Here is a 22,633-nt window from a genome sequence, read left to right as displayed (position 1 = left end):
TTCAGAGCCATCAGATGGCAGCTCTTTCTCTCACTGTTTCCCTCCAGTTCCATCCTTACATCACCTTCTCTCTATAACACCGACCCTCCTGCTTCCCTCTAGTAAGGACCCTTGGTTTGTCGTCAGGGGTTGCACCCGGATAATGCAGGATGCTCTCCCTCTCGCAAGACTCATAACTTCATCACATCTGCGAGGCCCCTTTGCCAAGTAACGTAGCATATTAACAGGTGCTGGGGGTTAGGATGTGGACATCTTTGGGTGGCCATTACTCAGTTTACCACACCTGAGAAGTGACTAAAGCTAAAAGACAGCTCGGAAAACCACAAGTGTACCTGCAGAGCTATTTTCTTGGAGACGATACAAGAAGGAAAAGCTGCCAGGCTTAGAATCCCAGGGATCCTGGCAGAACCGGCCATCAAGATGGAGACAGCATTAAAAGAATGTGTGTCAACCCTTCTGTTTCTGAGCAGCTGATATGATCCACATCCTTCACTTAATCCATTTCATCATCATAACACAACTGACAGGGAGTTTCTTTGTCCCCAACACAGAGCTGAGGGGCTCAGATTAGTTATGTAACCATCCCAACGTCACACAGCTAGCAACACTGGTGGGCACCAGGCTTATGGTTAGGACCCAGGTGACTGTGACGCCAAAGCCCAGGTGTACCCACCCTGCCCAGGCAACTGGTGACAACACTTATCAAAACGAACCACACCAGCCATGTGCACAGAACCCCTCCACTACCACCCCCTGAATAGCATTCAGCACTGATTTCCTTATTCATTTGCTTGTCCACATGTTTGTTATCTATCTGTCCTCATAGGTAAGAATCCTGCCTGTTGCTGACTGGGGTCACCCCAGCTCTGAGAACAGGCCAGGCACATAGTAGACACTAAATAACTGTTTATGTAACAAATGAATAACACTTTTTTGACCTGGAGATAACCAATGTGAGCAAACTCAACCACTTGCAACGAGGATGAGATACTGAGAAGTAACAAACACCCCAAAAAGTCTTTGGAACAGCCAAAGCAAACATCTCTGAAGTCCAAGTTAATACACTATCTCTTTAGAAAACCCCTTGAGACCCAATCCGAAGCCCGTGTTCTCTTTCTGGAAAGTGATTTCTACCTAATTTGTTGAGCTCTTTATTACTCTACTTCCTGCTAAAAAGGATATGCTTCAGTGACTGTTAAAATTAAAAAGGAAGATGGTCCATCTAAAGTATATGGTCCGAGGGGGCAAGGTAACCACACATTAATATGATAGAGTTCAAGAGCCACATCAGTGAAGTTACAACCTCTGCTGGTGGAGACAAGGATTCAGAGGAACAGATTCATGCCATTTCCCAAAATGACCAGTTGCAAAGCTCCAATCCCAACACTGCTATGCCCCTCTGTCAGCCCCTCTGTCTAAATATACATAACTAAACGGAACAACCTAGACAGAGAGAGATCACGTTCTTTCATGCAGACAGGACCCTGACATTATGGTCATACGCACTTAATCATTTTTAAATTTTGATCCTGCGTGTAAATATAATACCATTACTTTTTTGATTCACACTTTGGCCTCAAATATACCTCCTTCATGGCAACGGTTCACCTCTTAACTAGTTCTCTCTCTTCCTCAGAGTGCTATAAGCTTCTTTGTGGCAGATAATTGGCTAAATAATCTTTGAATCTCTAACCTTGGTGATTGGCACCTGCATGTTGGATGAATGAGTCTTTTATCATAAAAATATTTCATGATCATTAAGAATTTCAGAAAATAGAGAAGGGTGGAGAACAACCAACATAGTCCATGATTGTGAAAAAGCAGGAAACATTTTGTGATATTTTTCTGTTTCTTTTTTAATGTAGACTGGTTTTTCTTTATTTATATTTTTCTCTTTACAAAATCCTATACATGCTTTTCTAAGTTGGGACTTTTTCACTGAACATTACAACATAAGCATTGCCCAGTGCCATCTCAAAGTTCTGAAGCTTGATGAAAGATATAGAATGCTCTAACACAGCTCTTGAGGGCACTAATTTTATGCCATTGGGCACATTATCAACTTCAACTCTGGTGTAATACAAAGAGAATTCATCCCATGTCACAGCTACTATAATTCAGGCTTCATTTCCCCAACTCAACCAGAAACTCCTTTTGTTACCTTTTACCATCTGTGACCTAAATGGAGGTGCACCCATTTCTTCCCAGCTTGGTAAGCATCAACAGCCATCTGAATCTATCCCTAAAACCATCCAGCAGGAGCCTTTTGGCAAAACCCGGTGTAGGGCACTCTCGTTCTAGTCCCGTTCTATTGGGATTTTTTCTATTAAAATAAATGTTTTCATGAACTCACAAATGTGTTAGTCATAACCATCACAGAGTTCCAGTTGATGATTAAAAAACAAACTAGGTTTGGGAAAAAATTCAAGATGCCTTCCATACTCCAAATTTGTTCCCAGTCAACAGAGAACAGGGGCCAATGCCTTGAAACCAACACATTTTTATGAAACCAAACATCATAAAACATGAGTGAGCGTACCCTTACATCACTCAGACCACTAAGATTAATAGACACGCTGAAAGCATTTGCTTCACACTTGCTCAACTGAACAAATACATCTTCTCACAAAACCAATCCAAAATCTTGGCCATTCCCAGATGTCTAAAATCCAAGACGCTTTGCTCTCAAATTCCTCAATGAGAAAGTGTAGAAGAAGAGAATTTGGGACTTTAATCAAATGTTTAAATCTAGCACCAGGAAGAGAAGGAACTAAAATTGTACATTGAAGAAGGAAGGGAAAGGGAAGGGAAGGGAAGGGAAGGGAAGGGAAGGGAAGGGAAGGGAAGGGAAGGGAAGGGAAGGGAAAGGAAGGGAAGGGAAGGGAAGGAAACAAAAGGAAAGGAAAGGAAAGAAGAAAGGAGGGAGGGAGGGAGAGGGAAAATAGAGGAGGAAAAGAAAACACACTGAGATAAATATCCACAAATAATCTCTTACGTTATCAATGTTTTATTTCTATGAGAGAAAAGACATTTCTTCTATCTGTACATGATCCTGTCCATTGGGTGGGTAGACTCAGTTTGTTTTGTTTTGATGTAGCATTCATTTGTTCACTTTTTAAAACCAGAAGGGATATGCTTATTGGCTCTCATGGAAATGTGGAAACCACAACAGGAATGAAAGTTGAAACTAGAAATCACTCATAACCCCTCCACAAAGCAATAAAGCCACATTAGCATTTTGGTATTGAGGCTTCTCATCTTCGTGATACATATGTTATTTTTTTTTAACTTTTTTTTTAACGTTTATTTATTTTTGAGACAGAGAGAGACGGAGCATGAACGGGGGAGGGGCAGAGAGAGAGGGAGACACAGAATCAGAAGCAGGCTCCAGGCTCTGAGCCATCAGCCCAGAGCCCGACGCGGGGCTCGAACTCACGAACCGCGAAATCGTGTCCTGGGCCGAAGTCGGACGTCTAACCGACTGAGCCACCCAGGCTCCCCCATATGTTATTTTTTTAAGCCAAAATGAATGTTCCAACACTGGAAACACTATTTGGCAGACTATTTTTTCCCGTTAATTAACATATAATAAATATTTGCCTTTGTCATTAAATGTTCCTGTAGAACATACATTTTAGTGGCTGAAAAATCGTCCTTTTGTTGATGTCCCATTGACTTAACTAATCTATAACTGTAGAAGAAATAATTTATAACCAAAAAAGACCATCATTATACATATAGCTTTGCCTACATTCTTAAAATTTTCTTCAAATTAAACCATAAAAGTGTCGAGACAAAGGGTGGCGTAATTTTCAGACTCTTCGTATGTATTTGTCAATATGAATTTGCAGCCCTAAAAGGTTGTACCACTTTGTATTTGTACAGCCTAAGAACATGCCTGCCCCCGAGCTGGTTTGAATTCTGTGCATCTTTGCCAAACCATCTGGCCATTAAAAATTATTTTGTTTTGCTACCATTTGTTTATTTATTAAACAAGTGCTTATCCAGCAACTTCTATGTACAGGCTCTGTTCTTGGGTGGGAGGCATTGCAATGAACACAGGCTCTGGCACAGACAGGGTTGGAATTCCAGCTGTCTCGTTCCCTCTGTGACCTTGGGCAGGTTCCTCACCTGAGCCTCCATTTTCTCAGCTACAAAATGGAGGCAAACACAACCCATCCAAGTGGTGATTCTAGAAGTTAGACACATGGACATGTGCACAGTGGTGCAGCCCAGGCGGAGTCCTGGGGCCTCTCAGTAAGTATTAATGCTTGGACTCCATCGCCCTGCAAGCCTGTGCAGCTACTCTGTTAATGCACCCACTTTTCCCAAGACATTTGATGGAGCCTCCACTGGGAAGCTCCAGCCCTCCACCCACTGTGCTCTTGTGTCTCAGACAACTTCTCCATCTGAGGGAAGAGAGACTAATTATGGGAAGCTGATACTTGTAGTTTGTCAGATCTCACACTGACATCGCATTCATTTTAAGATGGGAACTGTGGCCACACACACACGGCATCTGAATCTAATGACCTTGAAGTCTCTCCTTTTATGTTAAAGTCAGAGGCTTTAGTGGATGGAGAATTAGGCTGAAACTTGGCCAACTCTGCCTTCATGCTGAGCTACGACACTCTGATTTGCCTTAGCTCCCCTTCTCTATATGGAAGCATTCCACCATTAATACAAATAATGCTAGGGTTTTACATTTCAGATCTTTTATAAGGAAATAAAAAATGTATTTATCTTTACAGAAAATAAAAAGTTGTACGTTTAGCTAAGGCTCCATTCTGACCCTTTCCTTACTCTTCAGTTAACCACTAGCCTGGAGCTAGTACATTGCATTTCTATGCATTATTTTTTATGGAGGTGAAACAACCCGGTATAAAATTCACCATCTTAAAGTAAACAATTCATGGCATTCAGCGCATTACACTAACACAGCCACCAGCTCTAGCAAGCTCCAAAACGTTTTCTTCTTGCCAAAAGAAAGCCCCTGTAACCGTTAAGCAGTCACTTTCCATTTCTTACGCCCCCACCTCCAACCCTTGGCAACTACCAATCTGTTCCTGTCACTACAGACTTACCTATTCTAGATCTTTCATACAAAGGGACACATATAAAACGTGGCTTTTTGTGTCTGGTTTCCCTCACTTAGAATAATGTTGTCAAGGTTCTTCCATGTTGTGACACATACCCATACTTCATTCCTTTTTCGTAGCTCAACAATATTCTGTTGTATGTCTACACTGTCTAAGCCGGGTTGAGTTCCATGTACACCTACTTTCTGCCTGCTGCATTGGGCCAGCATTTCTTCCTTGGTGATGATCCGAGCAAGAGCCCCGCTTCCCTAATGTGTAAGCCTGGTGGATGGTGTGGGCAGGAAGGCCGCTGGGTGATCTTGCGCATGGTCTTTGGCACCAAAAAACGTGGATTCAAGCCACGCTTTAACGCATCATAGTTACGTGAGTGTGATAAAGGCAACCGGCCCTTCATGCCTTTGTTTCCTCTTCTATAAAATGGGGGTGAAATATTAACCACTTCATTTGGGGTTGCTGAGTGTAGCACACGAAACAGTGCACAGTGACTCTGTGCGGTGCCTGGCACACAGGGAAGTGACCAATTCAACACATTTTCAAATCATTTATCAAGTACCTGCCATGTGGCAGGTACCGTTCTAAGTGGTAGGAGTGCAACAGTGGACACAACAATGAACAATAGGTAACTCGCCGTCCAGAGAAAGCAGACAAGATAAAGTGAAAACCATCACCAGTGTGATAACAGGCTGGGGGGCTATAGGCCAGAGAGAGGGTGCTCCAGAGCTAGCTAGTGTTGACAAGGTCAGAGGGGCTCCCACAGGACACGATGTCTGATCCATCAAGACTTAAACAAAAGTACGTTTAAAATTTCTCCCTTCCTCGGGGGGGCGCCTGGGTGGCGCAGTCGGTTAAGCGTCCGACTTCAGCCAGGTCACGATCTCGCGGTCCGTGAGTTCGAGCCCCGCGTCAGGCTCTGGGCTGATGGCTCGGAGCCTGGAGCCTGTTTCCGATTCTGTGTCTCCCTCTCTCTCTGCCCCTCCCCCGTTCATGCTCTGTCTCTCTCTGTCCCAAAAATAAATTTAAAAAAACGTTGAAAAAAAAATTTTTTTTTTAAATTTCTCCCTTCCTCTCTGTATCCCCTGCCCCCACGGTGCCCAACTGGCTGCATCAGTCTCCCGGTTGGTCATTCATCTCCCCTCCCTAGCCCTCTCTCATCCACTGCCCACACCACAGCCAGAGAATCATTATAAGAATAAGAAAGATGATAGTTTCCCCCACTCGGGGGCTCCTATGATACAATCTAAACTCTTCAAGCCCTGAAGTCATTTGATCTCATCTATTTCTCTGACTGCCTCTGTTATAGGCCACTTTGCCCTTTTTAAGCCCCAACCCACTCTCCTTTCATTGCTAGAATTCCCAATGCCCTCTCCTGCCTCAGAACCTTCACGTAGGCTTTTCTCCCTTCCTGGAGGACTCCACTCCTGTCTTCACCAAGCTAAGTCATCCTCAGGAATCTCTTTAAATGTCCCGTCCTTAGTGTGGCCTTCCTTGACCCCTAGAACTAAAGTAGTCTCTGAAGCCCTCAAGACCTGGCCAGACCAGGGGCAACTCTGGTGTCCTGATAGAGCTGTCCTCTCAGGGGGACAACAAGATGACTTCAACCCAGGCATTGTGTCTCATCACCTATATCCCATCTGCCAAGGTCGGCTGAGCACCCACTATGCACCCAGCATGGCTCTAGTTCTGTGACATTACAAATGACCAGGGCTTAACCCCTGGCAGGAGCTGTGTAGGGAATTTGGGACCACCCAGCCCAGAGACAGTACAATTGTCAATACCACTGAGGAACAAGGTTCAATGTCCTCTCCACAAAACATACTGCTATGATCAAGCATCAGTAGAGGTCAGCTTTGCTGGCCTTTAAAGTTACTTCCAAATCAAAGATTCTGTGACCCTGTCTGTGTTCCAGGGACTGAGGATGCCTAACTGTTGGGGAGTTCACATTCCCCTAGATTTTGTTTTCATACAGGAATAGGGTAGTGTAAATTCACACAACCTTTTGGAAAGCAGTTTGGCAGCATGTACCAAGAGAGACATAAAACATCCAAATCTTTTGACCCAGTAATTCCATTTCTGGGAATCTATCCCAAGGAAATAATCCTAAATAGGGGTAAAGGCTTATGCACAAAAGTTTTCAATGTAATCTCATTTATAACAGGAAAAAATGGAAATAGCTTAATTGTCCAATCACAAGGGGAAAGAGATTAAATAAATTATGGTACAACTACTTGATGAATATTGTTTGGCCATTAATGGTTCCAAAGAATAACAGAGGAGAAATGCTTATTATATAATATTAGGTTAAAGAAAAAGTAAGCTGGTGATCTAGCAAGCCCACTTCTGGGTATATACCCAAAGGAAAAGAAAACAGGATGTAGAAGAGATTTCTGCACTACACTATTTATTGCTATATTATTCACCATAACCATGATATGGAAACTGCCTAAGTGCCCAATACCAGTTGAATGGATAAAGATGTGGTATATATCATAGAATATTATTCAGCCATGAGAAAGAAGGAAATCCTGTCATTTGTGACATTATAGTAAGTGAGATAAGTCAGGCAGAGAAAAACAAATACTATATGTTATCACTTATATGTAGGTTCTTAAAAAGCTAACTATGGCTACAATGGCAATCATATTATAATACAAACATATTTCAAATCAACGTGTTTTACACCTCAAATTTGCACAATGTTGGATGCCAGATATATTTCAATTACAAAGAAAGAAAGAAAAAGCAAGTAGCAACAGTGACAGATATTACACATCTCTGCACAAAAGATCTATGCACATGCACGCACACACACACACAGAACAAAAGATAACAGAAGAATAAACTAAAATGGTAACAGTGGTTATTTGAAAAATAGAACTGAAGTTTCATTACTTTTATTTTTCCACCTTTTCCTCTTCTACAAGTTTTTTTTAAGTTTTTAAGTTTTTTATTTATTTATTTATTTATTTATTTATTTATTTATTTTTGAGAGAGAAAGAGACAGAGTGCAAATGGGGGAGGGGGTAGAGAGAGAGAGAGAGGGAGACACAGAATCCGAAGCAGGCTCCAAGCTCTGAGCTGTCAGCACAGAGCCCGATGCAGGGCTCGAACTCACAAACCGCGAGATCATGACCTGAGCTGAAGTCGGACGCTTAACCGACTGAGCCACCCAGGAGCCCCTACAAGTTTTCTTTAATGAGCACATATGTAAAATAAAATATGAGTAATTCTGCATGACAGTTACACTCAGCATCCAGGACATAGAAAATAAATTCTGAGGTTAAATAGAGTACATGTATTTTGATGAAAACTTTCCAAATTATGAATAGGAAAACCTATTAGAAGGAAATCACACACACACGCAAACACACACTCACACGGCCAAACAAAAAATGAAAAAACCAAGCCTGTCACCGGTTCTATTACAAGCATGATCTGTCGTTGGATGGTTTTCTTACCTTTTTCCTTGCTCAAGGGTGCTGTCTACCATAGCCCTTCATTCTTGCTTTCCTCAATCCTTCTTGACATGGCAGTCCAAGAGACCTTTTCTTCTTTAAATGTTTATTTTTGAGGGAGGGGGGGCGGTAGTAGAGAGAGGGAGGGGCAGAGAGAGGGAGACAGAGAATCTCAAGCAGGCTTCATGCTGGCAGTGCAGAACCCGTCACAGGGCTTGAACTGATGAACTATGAGATCATGACCTGAGCCAAAGTCTGACGCTTAACTGACTTAGGCTCCCAGGCGCCCCTAAGAGACCTTTGTAAACTGTATGTATGGTCCTGTCACTCCCAATCCTACTCCTCACTAGATCCACAATGGCCTTTCCATTCCTGTGATCAGCCTCTGCTCCCTCTCCACCTGTATTTCTCACCGGTGTCTTTTCACACTCTTCTGCTCCCCGCCAACTTTCTCCTAGTTTCTCCAAGGTATCCTGTCCTGTCCCGATGCCAGGCTTTTCCTCAAGCTGTTAGCTCTGCTTTGAAAGCTTACTCTACCCCAGCTCACACCTATTTTTCCAGATACCTGACATCAGCTTTCGAGTCTTAAGAAATTGCTTAGAAGTTATTTCTTTGGGCAGTTTTTCTAACCACATACATGAGGTTATTCCAAAAACACAGATCTAGAGCCCAGAAGGGGTGCCACCAAAGAAATGCATTTCCCAGCACCAGCAAGAAGGTAAATTCTAAATATTTTAAAAGAATATTGAAAAAATATTTTTTAAAAAAATTTTAAAAAAAGAAGGAAGGTCTCTGACTTAAAATTGCTTCTCCTTTCATCAACAGAAACCAACATTTATTGCGTAGCACGAATGCCCGTCAATGAGATGCATTACTTCATTAATCTTAACGAGCATCCCTGGTTTGAGCAGTTTTCGATTTTTAATTTATGGAAGAGAAAAGTAAGGTTTAGACAGGTGATGCAGATTGCCCAAGGGCACATGGTGGGGCAAAGAAGACTTTAACTTTCAAAGCCAGTGGTCTTACTCTGCCTGCTGCCACAAGGAAATGTCAGTGGGAAGAGAAAAGATGGGGAGAGTCCTGCTAATTTAGACTGTGGTAACATTCCATTTATTTTGTCTTTTCCTTGCCAAAACCACTCTCCTCAGCTTTCTTCCCAAGCACACTATGAGTCACTATTGGATTTCCATCCACTGGGATGGAGTCAGTGAGAATGTTGTTTTGGCTGGCAGGGTCTGTATTTGCAAGTGTTACCACCTGCTGCTAAATCTTTGTCTCTGTTGGGTCTATTGTCACTCTGGACTCTGAGACTGGCTCATGTCCACTGGTCTCCTCCAAGAATGCCCCAAATGTTTTCAGCAAGAAGAAAAGCAGAGAACAAGGGTCTTCCTTATCTGGGTAGACATTTAGTGACACCCGGGAGTTGGAATACAACTGAGATGCCCCAAAAGAAGCGAGTTTAGGGGTTTTCAATAAATGTGAGCTATTGTATTATTATCACCACCATCATCACTCTTTTTCTGCCTAGATAATGTCACACAGAGACTCTCAATGGCCTCAGGATAGAGAGGCTTCATCAGTAAATGGCCATGTTGCCTCTGGCCTCCCTGCAACCAACATGGGCCTTTGGATGCTTTTCAGGTGCAAACAAAGTGGACACAGAGAACAGAGGACAGATAGTTCATCAAAGAACACAGCCCAAGCTGCAAGAGTCAGAGCAGTGGGGCTAATGCCAGCAATATTAACAAATGTCCATTGTTTGGGTTCACTTTTGTAGCACGCAAGAGCTTGGACGTGAAGGCACAAAACTGCAAGGCCAGAGAGAGCAGGTCAGAGACTGTTGCAAGAGTCAGGGGAGAGACAGGGAACAGGAGAGCTACTCACATGGCTGTTGAAACATACTGGTCAGTGGTTACCTCCAGAAGCCAATCAGCATTGAATACTCTGACATCTAATTAGCATTAGTCATTAACCCATCAGTATATGCTGCACCTCTACATTCTAGCCCTTGGCTGCGTGGGGGTAGCGCAGAGATGAGTAAGACAGGGCTCTTGCCCCATATGAGCACATTGTAAGGTGTGTATTCTTATACTTGAGTCTGTATCAGTCATAACTCATGTACAGAAGCCTGAATTCCCCTCGGAGATTGCAAACCCGTTAAAAGGAGGCATTGGCTTCTCACATTTACTGGAGTCCCTCTTCCCTTCCAGAACTCCAGACAAATTGAGAAATAAAGCAAAAGATGATGGGCATCCACATTGTGGAAATTAGTGAAGATTAACCAGATGAGAGCAAGGAAAGACTATGTACTCTGAACTTGCTATAGCAAGGGAGTCGGCCACCATCATTTGCTTTTTGGCAGAGATTCAAAGAAAGGCAGAGGGGCAGGAAAGCTTTCTAGTAGAAAAAAATGGGAGGCTTCAGGCATTGCCTGACTGGAGGCTGTCGGTGTAGGGGACAGGAGGGTTTTGGAGTCCAGCTCTGCCCCTTACCAGCAAGGCTAGTGAGCCATGGCCATCGCCACGGCTGCAAAGACAATCTTCCCCTAACCTCGGTCCCCTTGTCCACCATGAGGAAGTCCAAGCAGCTACCTCACTGGCTCGTGGTAAAGAATAAACAAGAAGTAAATGTAAAGTGCTTAGGACAGTGCCTCACCATGATAAACACTTGATGAATGGTAACTATTTTTTTATTTTTCATCATTCAAAGATGCGGCATCTCAGAAACAACCTTAAGTGTCCATCGATGGACGAATGGATAGAGAAAATGTGGTATGTATATACAATGGAAAATTATTCAGCCATAAAAAAGAAGGAAATCCTGCCCTTTGCCACAACATGGATGGGCATGATGTCAAGTGAAATAAGTCAGACGGAGAGAGACAAGTGCCGTATGATCTCACTTACATGTGGAATCTAAAATCAAAAACAAAACCTGGGGCACCCAGTGGCTCAGTTGGTGGAGCTGGACTTCGGCTCAGGTCATGATCTTGCTGTTGGTGAGTTCGAGCCCTACATCAGGCTCTGTGCTGTCAGCCTATCCGCACAGAGCCCGCTTTGGATCTTCTGTCCCCTCTCGCTGCCCCTCCCTCACTTCTGCTCTTCCAAAATTAAATAAATATTAAAAAAAAAAAAAAAAAAACAACTCCTACTGTAGACATCAGATTGGTGGTTTCCCAGGCTGGGAGTAGGGTTGGGTGGGTGGCATGGGTGTAGGAGGCCGAGGGGTGCAAACTTTCAGTTATAAAATAAATAAGTCCCAGGGGTGTCATGTACAGCATGGTGACTAGAGCGCACACTGTCTCGCAGACCTGAAAGTTGCGAAGAGAATAAATCTTTTAGCTCTCAGCACGCGAAAAAAATCATTTGTAACTAAGGGTGGTAAGGGATGCCAACTAGACTGCGTGACCACTTCACAATACGTACATCTACTGAATCACTATGCTATGCACCTGAAACTAACATAATGTCATACGTGGACCATATCTCTATGTTGTTTTTAAAAAGAACACACACACACATACACACACACAAAGATACAGCGTCTCTCACATGCCTGATAGGTCTCAAGAAAGTGTGCAAATGGAAGTCCACCTAGCCCAGAGGCATAGAGGTAGTGAAGCAAACACACTGAGATGGGCTGTCCACCTGGAGGTCATGCCCAAGTTCCCCCCTGGCCCCTCTGGTCCGACTGCCCCACGGTGGGGATAGAAGCCACTGTGCCCAGCCTTGCAGAGAACTGCTCCAGGGCAGACACACCCCATTCTACGCCGGTCGGTTGACTCTTAAGTCTCCAAAGCAACTCATCACCCCGTTGGCCTTCACATTCCAACATTCTTAGATTACCTTTTAAAAACAGCACCGGCTCTCTAGTGTCTCTTCAACAATCTCAGGACGGTTTGACAGGTTGTGTTAGTGACAGCCGAACACTGGAGCACCCAGCACCAGCACCACTCATCCTGGACGTGCTGTGTGTGGTCTTCCGTCCCAGGGTTCCCCACCCCCCAACCATCATAGGGTCAGGCCTTCCATGAACCCGCCTCTTCTTGGAATTTTTGTAACAAGTCATGGGAGAGCTTCCCGTGCACTTTGAAAACTTCGCTGAAGAAGCTTGACAGCCCCATAAAATTATATTTCAGAACTTCAGGGCACAATATGGCAGTCTGTGAGTAAAGTGCTTTCCAGACATTTTTGACTTATCTAAAGTATGCTCGTTTTTTGCTTAAAGAGGCCTCAAGGGATGATGGAGCTGCAGGGTGTCAATCGCTCTGTCACTTATTATCCAAGATGATAAAAATTGCTAGGTTTTCTGAACTAGTTATGGAATAAATGATATGATGGGTGGAGTTTGCTTCACAACACACAAAATGCAGGGAATGGGGGAGAGGGGGAAGGGACCTTAAGTGAACGGGGGCACGGGGGACACAATATTATTCCCCTTGCGTAACTTGCTGCCAGATGCTGGGTGCAGGGGACCTCATTGTATATGAAATTTTCTGCAATTTTTAAACATTTTCTTATGATTTACAATACAAGAAGTGATATTTTGAACATAAGGGGGGATCAAGTATTATAGCCTGGGATAGTACTGTTTGTTAATTCTCAATTTATCCACAATGACAGATATTTATATATATAAAGAATTTTGCAGTGTCTCCTCCATGTGAAGTCAGGAATGAGGGCTTGATGACAGGCCATGCTGTGTGAGGAGTGACTCCTGGAAGTGATACAGGAATGCAAGTTCTAACATCGTGTGTTATTGTGACCTTTGGGCAAGTCACTTCTCCCTGCATCTGTTTTCTGGTCTATAAAATGGGAAAATCAGGCTGTTGCCCTCTGGGGGTTCTTCCTTCCCTGATGGCATGAAATTCTTGCTGGAATGTGAGCTCCGTGCACATCAGGATCCTGTCTTCCTCTTTCAACTCCTATCCCCCCGGGGCCAGGGACACCACCTGGCACACAGAAGGAGTCAATAACATTTGTTCGTTCAATGAGTGAGTGAATTGCCTTATTTTTAAACATGCAAACTACTTTTCTCACAAGAGCACATTTCTTTCCCTACAGCGAAAGCAGACTGAGTTCATAAATCACACTGAACTGGCAGTTGGGTGGCTCAGTCGGTTGAGCATCTGACTTGATTTCGGCTCAGGCCATGATCTTACAGTTTGTGAGTTCAAGCCCTGCATCAGGCTCTGCGCTGACAATGTGGAGCCTGCTTGGGATTCTCTCTCTCTCTCTCTCTCTCTCTCTCTTTCTCTCTCTCAATAAATAAATAAATAAATAAGCTTTAAAAAAAGAAAAGAAAGAAAGAAACTACACTGAGTCTTTATGGCTTGTTGAACTCACCTTGAAAAGCCCAGAAAGTGCCAATAGGCATCTCCTTAATGTATACCATCCCCATTGTTCTAACCTATCAGGGCTAAAGGAAAGTTGACAGCCTGACCCAGAAAACCTTGCCCATAGTCCTTCAAGGGTTCCTACCACTCCCCAGGACAAAGCCCAGAACCTTCCATGGGCAGCAGAGCCATCCCCCTTCTAGGTTCATGCTCTCCTTTGTTCTTTCTCAGTGGCCTTCTTCTACCCCAGGACCTTTGCACATGGCAACCCCTGCACATGGAAGTGTTTTCTCACCCCTCTTCCTGGCTATTGTCTGCTCCTGTTTCATATTTCAGGTCAGATGCCCTCCCTGATCCGTACTCTCGGCTATGTCTCCTGCTAAACACACCCGTAACACCCTTCACCTTTCCTTCAGAATGGTTTCCAGAGTTTACTGAACTTATCAAATTACCTCATCTGTCCTTAATATGATATAATTCCAAAACAACTTCATACTTCTCCCATCACTTCTTCCAATCAAATGTGTTTGGATCTTTCTTCCCCGTCCTTTCATGTCACTGCAGGCAAATTCATTAACTTTCTGGTCACTTTCAGTTACATGACCCAGTTTCATTATTTAATTGTGACTCATTTTCAGATATTAAAAAGACCAATCTAAAGAATAACTTTCATCTCACATCCAAAACACAGTTTGTTCCCTTTCTGTAATTCAGGATATACTACGGGTTTTCCGCTTTTCCTCCATCTCCTACCCCTACTTCTGCTTCACACATGCCTAGAGTCAGACCACAGGGTAAGAGAATTAGAAAAACATGATCAAAGTATTTTGAGATATCACCTCATGCCAGTCAGTCTGCCTAAAATGAACAAATAGGAAACTATAGATGCTGGCAGGGATGTGGAGAAACGGGAACGCTTTTGCACTGTTGGTGGGAATGCAAACTGGTGCAGCCGTTCTGTAAAACAGTGTGGAGGTTCCTCAAAAAACTAAAAATAGATCTCCCCCATGACCCAGCAATAGCACTGCTAAGAATTTACCCAAGGGATACAGGAGTGCTGATGCAGAGGGGCACTTGTACTCCAATGTTTATAGCAGCACTTTCAACAATAGCCAAACTATGGAAAGAGCCTAAATGTCCATCAGCTGATGAATGGATAAAGAAATTGTGGTTTATATTCACAATAGAATACTACTTGGCAATGAGAAAGAATGAAGTATGGCCTTTTGTAGCAACATGGATGGAACTGGAGAGTGTTATGCTAAGTGAAATAAGTCATATAGAGAAAGACAGATACCATATGTTTTCACTCTTATGTGGATCCTGAGAAACTTAACAGAAGACCATGGGGAGGGGAAGGGAAAAAAAAGTTAGAGAAGCGGGGAGCCAAAGCATAAGAGACTCTTAAAAACTGAGAACAAACTGAGGGTTGTTGGGGGGTGGGAGGGAGGGGAGGGTGGGTGATGGGTATTGAGCAGGGCACTTGTTGGGATGAGCACTGGGTGTTGTGTAGAAACCAATTTGACAATAAATTTCATATTTAAAAAAAAAACAAAGTATTTTTACTCAATACGTGCTATTTGCATGGTTCTCTCCTCGCACACATGGCCGTACCCCAAGTCTTCAAATGCCAGCTCTCTCTAGTTGAACATATTCCCAGGGCCGGTAGAAGCTTTCTGAAAGACCTCCATAGTATAGAGTTCCCTGAATGGATGAGTCACTCCTTGGTTGGTATTTTGCATTGCCCTGAGCCAGCCTCAGGTTCTGTATGTAGCTGCTGGCTTCTTACTGGCTTCCTCACCCTAGGAGGACTCTATCCGGGCTTAAGGTCCCATCTAATGGCCAACCCCACCTGCATCCTCCACACCATCTGCCTCTTGAGAAGGCAAGGAGAGGCTCTTTGCCTCTCCAATGGCTACCCCTCTACTGGCTCTCTTCTCTGATGGCCTTCTGCCTTTACAGAACTAGAATTCTCTGGTTTCTATGATCACATAAGACATCAAGCTCCAGGGGTGGGTCAAACTCCCCCACAACTTGTTTATCACATGTCTCTGATCCCACGAAAGCTGCAAAGCTTTCAGTTTCACAGTTTAGCTAAACATCCAACTGGAGAATAAATAGCTTCTTTCTTGCAGGCACCTTTCACATTATCAGTGATCCTTTGGGATCCTCGCCACTTGGTTGGAAAGTTGGTGTCACTCTTCTCTTACCTCCCTTATCGGAATGGAGGGGAGAGCTCCTCAGCACTTCCTTATCAGCTATTATCTCCCTACCTTGAAGCCTCTCTTCAACCATTAATCATTTTTGAACTTCTAGTTTTCTCTTATGTGCACTGAAAGTGGATGCTGGTCCAGCTATTTTTGGCAAGTCTTAAGTGGATGTGTGGGAACCGATTGCCCATTTATTCCCTACTTTGGGTCCTCATCTGAAACTCCAAGATGATAAGTCATCTTGTTAAACATAGTTCTGTGAGTATTTGATGAATGTCTGTCTTTTCCAGGAGACTTTTCCTCTATAAGGGCTCTGTGTTTACTCTCCCTTGAATACCAAGACCAAGCATTCAATGTCTAGCATATAGTAACAGCTCAATAAATATGTGATGAGGTAATCAGGGGCACCTGGGTGGCTCAGTCGGTTGAGCATCCGACCTTAGCTGAGGTCATGATCTCACTGTTTGTGAGTTTGAGCTCTGTGTTGGGCTCTGTGCTGACAGCTCAGAGCCTGGAGCCTGCTTCGGATTCTGTACCTCCCTCTCTCTCTCTGCCCCTCCCTCACTCATTCTGTGTCTCTCTTTCTGCCTCTCAAAAATAAACGTTTTAAAAAAAATTTTAAATAAATATGTGATGAGGTAATGAATAGAAAAACAATATGAAAGAGGGAGAAGACCAGATTTGTATCATTAAAACACCCTGGTTTAGAAGAACTAACAGACAGAGCATCATTCGAACAATAGAAGATCAGGCAAAGATTCCCAAAACCTGGCTATCCATCAGAATTACTCATGGAGCTGCTGAAAAATATAAATGCTTAGATCTGATCTGCTGGTATGCTGATTCAATAGATCTCATTGAGAATCCATGAGCTAAGATGCATAAGAGAGATCTAAATACTGTGCCAGGAGAGCTCCCGGGAAGGAGAAGCTGTACCTGATGGGGAGAATCAGGGAAACTTTCTGGACAAAGCAATGCATAAGGATGAAAAATGTGAGCAGGTAAAGAAAGAGGCATGGGGGGGCGCCTGGGTGGCGCAGTCGGTTAAGCGTCCGACTTCAGCCAGGTCACGATCTCGCGGTCCGTGAGTTCGAGCCCCGCATCAGGCTCTGGGCTGATGGCTCGGAGCCTGGAGCCTGTTTCCGATTCTGTGTCTCCCTCTCTCTCTGCCCCTCCCCCGTTCATGCTCTGTCTCTGTCTGTCCCAAAAATAAATAAAAAACATTAAAAAAAAATTTTTTTTTAAAAAGAAAGAGGCATGGGGAAGACATGGTTATCAGGAACTTGTAAGCCAGAGAAGATGAAGTAAGCAAGGCACTGTGACTAGAAAGAGATTAGATTCTGGACAGAATCTAGTGCTTTGGGGAGGAGGAGTCAGATGGGCATTCCACCTGACTGAAAGCTCTTTGGATGCAGAAACCTGACCTAAAGTTAGCAACACCCAGGGAGGTATATGGTGTAATGTGGTTGGGTGAGCCAACTGTGGATTAGACTGCCTATATTCTTCATCTATAAAAGGAGGAGGATTAAATTATTCACCTCAAGAGGTTATCATGAAGATTAAAAGAAGTATTGATGTAATGTCTTAGTCTGTGAGTGCTTGTTATATATCAGCTAGAACTTTTTTTTTAATAATTCTAGTACCTAACAAAATAGCCAGTTCTGCAAATACCTTCCCAACGTTGCATTTAGTCAAGGTCAGGTTGGTGGCTTGAAATAAGCCATGATGGGAAGTTTGTTTTGCTGTTGTTGTTGTTGTTGTTGTTGTTGTTGTTGTTGTTTTAAATCATTAATCATTAAGGAAATGCAAATCAAAACCATAATGAGATACCACCTTGTACCTGTCAGAATGGCTAACATCAAAAAGACAGGAAGTAACCAGTGTTGGCAAGGATTTGGAGAAAAAGGAACGCTCGTTCGTTGTTGGTAAAAATGTGAATTGGTTCAGCCACTGTGGAAAACAGTATGGAGGTTCTTAAAAAAATTAAAAATACCACATGATCCCATCATTCCACCACTGGGTATCTAACCAAAGAATATGAAAATGCTAATTCAGAAAAATATATGCACCCTCACCGTGGGAGTGTTTATACACCGAGGAAATTGGCAAAACTACAAACTTGAACCCTTTCTTTGAGATCTGAACCAACGCATTGTTAGATGCTCTGTGGATATTGATTGAATTGATCTAGATTGAACAGACTTCAGTTGAAAAGTGAGTCAAGGATACAGGAAAACAAAAGCACAAGCTGAGAGGAAAAACTTCTCTGCATAGGCAAGGCAGAGGAAGACCTTGGCCTTGGAATGACTGACAGGAAAAAACAGAATATGATTTTTTTACTCTAAGCTAATGAAATAAGCTTCAGCATATTATTTTACCCATCACTTTCACCATTGTCTCTAAAATAAGCATCAGAAAAGCTGAGTGAAATAGTCACTAACAAGCTGTAGCCCCATCAGAGCTCTGAATGCTCTAGGAGAAAATTTCAAAGGCTAGTTCTCTCTGGAAAGAAGATGTCCGAGAAGATACAGTTAATAAGGAGTTATCTGAGATGAAAAATAATTTTAAAAATCTAATATTGCAAAACAGAAAAATGCATGATACCTCAATAATACAAGAAACTTTATCATCAAATATTAAAGAGAAATTAAGGAAGTTGCAAATGACACAGGAAAGAGAATATAAATGCCCGTAAATTGTATCAACACTTGGCCAAGGGAAGGCAGTAACACAAAAATACATCTGTCTGTTTTGGAAGTCAACAAACCACTTCTAAGTTCTTTAATAGAGATTGTGCTATTTCATAGAATGAGTGAGAAAAGCCCTTTAAGAAGTCATTACTTTATATAAATAAATTAACACATCAAACGGCTAAAACACCTGAAATTAAGCTTGTAAGGACTGATATTCTAGTTCAGCTTCTTACAACACTTCAGTGTCAGAAGTGGGGAGATTCCTTCAAGTCAGATAGTCAAGGCCATCTTACACATGAAAGTGTTATGGTGTGACATTATATTGGTACTGAGCTAATGGAAGCATTTAGCCCCAGGGACCTGCTTTGCCTGTTCACGTTCAATACAGTCGTGCGGTTTTTCAATACGGTCATACGGTTTTATTTCAATGAATTGCTAGGATCCCATTTACTTTTATTAGCACATGGACTACTCAAGACCTAAATACTCCCCTCCATGAACAACCCAAGAATTCTAGGGGCTTGCTTGCTTCAAAAGTGGTCATCCCAACTTCCAACCTACTTCCAAGGAAGATGTACAAAACAAAACCTTTAATTGTCCGCCCCATCCCCCCACCGTTGATTTAGCTGTCACCAATTTGTGACATTGTTGAACCCTAGTCACGCACATTCCAGTAGATGCTTGTCCGTTTGTGGGAGATACTGTTGCTGACCCCAATAGTACCCCCTTCCTAAGTTTCAGTGTAATGATCCTTTTAATTCGCCACTATGTGTTTAACCACTATCCCCCAAATGATATCTGCTCTGACAGAATGACTGAAAGCAGACCAATTCGCAGCCTCATTCATACACTGTACCAAACCCGCCACCCCAAAATCCTTTAGACCTTTTGGCCCAGATTCCCACTTACCTCCTGGTCAATTCCATTCTGTAATCCACCGTGTCCTTTCTTGGGGTGTCCTTTCTGGATGACAGGATTTGGACCAGGCCAACCCTGTAGTCCATGACTAACTTCCCTGAAGTTGCATCATGGAGAGGAATTGGACCCTTGGTTCTTTCCTTCCAGAAGACCATGGATGCTTTAAGCAAATAATCTCAACACCTCTCCAGCCAAAAATTCCTAAGAGGAAAAAGCCTTCATCAAGCTACTATCAAGTACCTCCTTGTATGCACAGCACTAAAAGAGTCACTTGAGTGACTTCTGTCAGTAACTGTCTCCTTAACTGTACTTGTATCTCTACCCATATGTATAGAAGTGGCATTTTTTTATAAATTCCATCTCATCAGCCACAACACATTGTTAGGGGATATTAAGAACTGTGAGAAAGCTTAGAAATAATGAAGGATGCCATTTTATTTTGAGGAAGAGAAGACAAACCCAGGGACTCCATCTGATTAAGACCATACTCGATAAAATGATGGTAATCAGGGAAGGAAGGGGATAAAATCTGATGGTGTTAAGGGCACTAACTTGTAACGAGTGGTTAATAAACCTTAGAGCGCTAAGGCACAATTTGATGAATATAGATAATATTATTGTACTATAATTATATAATTTGATAACAACCACATTACAATATTTAAGTATACCAAAGAACACCATACACCTTAAACTTACACAATGCTGTATGTAAAATTGACCAATTTTTAAAAACCCTACTCTAACTAGGCAGAAAATAACTGTCTCACTTCTGTGCCCAAAGCATGGTTTTTACTACCCTATGATAGCATTCATATTTTGGACAGCCAACAAATCCAAAAGACCATTTTCCTCCAGATGGGAGGGTGGACAGCTAGGGTAAAATGAAGATCATCAAGATGGGGATCCCATCCATCTTCTTGGTCAAACTTAGCATCAGTGTTCACTTCGATAACTTTGAAAATACTTCTTCCAATTAGCGTTCTCAATGGCTTGAGAGGAATGGTGGGGAAAGCAGGATAAAAACAAGATTTTTCAGACACTGAATTTCCATAAATGACATCATGAATTATATATTGCTGTTGCTAAGGAGATGTAAGAAGTATGTATCAGAAGGAAACAAAGAAACTGATTACACCAAAGATGAGCAGTCACAGGCTTTGGAGAACCATTCTGCTTTTTGAGTTGTTATGATCAATTCTCTATAGTAACAAAGACATATCAGTCTTCTAAAAATACCCAATCATTTATCCATTCAGCAGAAAACAAAGAAAAGATCAGTGCAGTACTCATAACCCTCTTCCATTTCGGAGCACATAGGATGCGGGGCCCTTTTCCTGCCATGTTGACCAAGAATATTTACCACCTCTCCCTGTTTAGTCCACGAGACACCACCCAATTTCCAGAATTTGAAGATTCTACCTTGAAAATTCTCAACTAGGAAATGACTCTCTTCTCTAAGTTAACAACTAATTTCCAGTCAGTGAGTAATTTTTTTTCCTGAAACTTCCACTCAGTGGAAAACAAATTAAGAGGGAAAAACTTAAGTAAACAAATCTGCAAAAGAGGCCACGACATACAGAGGTGGAGACACCTCTAAACTCACCAGTCAAAGAAAGCAGGAGCTTCAGGTTTATCTCAAACAAAACCGTAATTTTGACCAGCCCCTGATTGAGCCTCACCCCATGAATGACTTCCAGGACCTCTGGCTTTTTGGGACTAAAGGAGAAAATTATTTTTAGCACAACTATTTGGAAACCTCTGAGAACTTGGATCTCTTTTTCTGTCTGGTACCAAAGCAAGTTTTTCGCTGAAGCTCTCATGAAAGATCCTCAGTCTCTTGTGGATTTAGAATCCTGGAGCAAGCCACCAACCCAGAGAAAGGTATGGTGTTTCCTTTTTTTTTTTTTTTTTAGAACTTTGGCAAATGTAGATGCAGTGGCCCATTTCATGATGGTAGCTTTGGAGTTTATTAAACAGACAGCTCTGTAAGAAAAATCCATGAAACTGAAGACCTGAGTTCAAATCTCTGGTCTGACAGTAGTTTTGTGGCCATAGACAAGTTACCTGACTTCTTGAGACATCAGTTCCCTGTCCAATCGACCACAGGGGGTCCTTTGGAAAGATGATACGGACTTAACGTTGCTCTGTAGGCTACAAAATCTTTGCCAGCTCTCAGAATATTTTACTCTTATGCCATCATAGCACTTTACATAAAGCAGTCAAAGCTTTATCAGTCATGAGCTGTTGATATAACTAAATGTTGAGGAATACATGCTTTCTTCATTCAGCCTTCACTGAGCCTCTCCAGTCTTGGTCCTAAATGTTAGCGATACAGAGTTTATATTTCGGTGGAGAAAAAGCAAGGAGATAGACAGTCCTAACACAGCGTAGTTGTGAGGTGCTGCACGCCACGTAGTGATGGGAGAAGGGAAGGTTTTCCATGGCTAACAGGAGAGGCACTTCTGAGGAGGAAAACTGGAGCCCCAAAGACAGAGATGAGGAACCAACCAGAAGCTTCTGGTATATGAACACCTAAGTTCTCTACCCTGTCTTGCTCACTCCTAGGGTCACTCCTAGGGCAGCTAGGGAAGGATAAAACCTACTATTGTGAAATGTCTTCCTTTGGGGGCCAAGGATATGTCACGTTTTGGCCACGCCTGGTTACCTATCTTTTCCCTAATGATTTCCAGGCAAAAGACATTCTCAAGTCAAACTAGTAATCGAGTCAGCCCTTTGTCATGAAGTGATGTGACAGTTTCCCTCCCATGATATGGGGGAAAACTCAAGTGTCTGGAGACAGGAAGAGCTCAGTTCAAATCCTGCCTGTGCCATTTTTATGGCTGTGTGGACTTGGGCCCTAAGAGTCTCAATTATCTTGTTTGTAAAATCGAGATAATATCACCTACTGCATACGAGTGGTTTA

The 22,633-nt window shown here is 42.7% G+C and overlaps 1 protein-coding gene across 4 annotated transcripts in view; it reads left to right on the top strand.

The window, feature by feature from the left end:
* The window catches only part of C1QTNF7 (C1q and TNF related 7), a 111,287-nt gene that overhangs the window by 71,889 nt on the left and 16,765 nt on the right, over positions 1 to 22,633 (top strand). Inside the window, exon 1 of one of the 4 annotated variants that reach the window (XM_058723063.1) lies at positions 20,886 to 21,591. The exons of the other annotated variants lie outside the window; for them this stretch is intronic. The gene's annotated coding sequence lies outside the window, so the exon portion shown is untranslated. Of the gene's footprint in view, positions 1 to 20,885; positions 21,592 to 22,633 lie in introns of those variants that run through there. 4 annotated transcript variants of the gene reach the window in all.

This window comes from Neofelis nebulosa, chromosome 3 (assembly GCF_028018385.1).
Source record: "Neofelis nebulosa isolate mNeoNeb1 chromosome 3, mNeoNeb1.pri, whole genome shotgun sequence".
In the NCBI taxonomy this organism is placed as follows: domain Eukaryota; kingdom Metazoa; phylum Chordata; class Mammalia; order Carnivora; family Felidae; genus Neofelis; species Neofelis nebulosa.
This window is presented reverse-complemented; position numbering and strand designations above follow the sequence as displayed.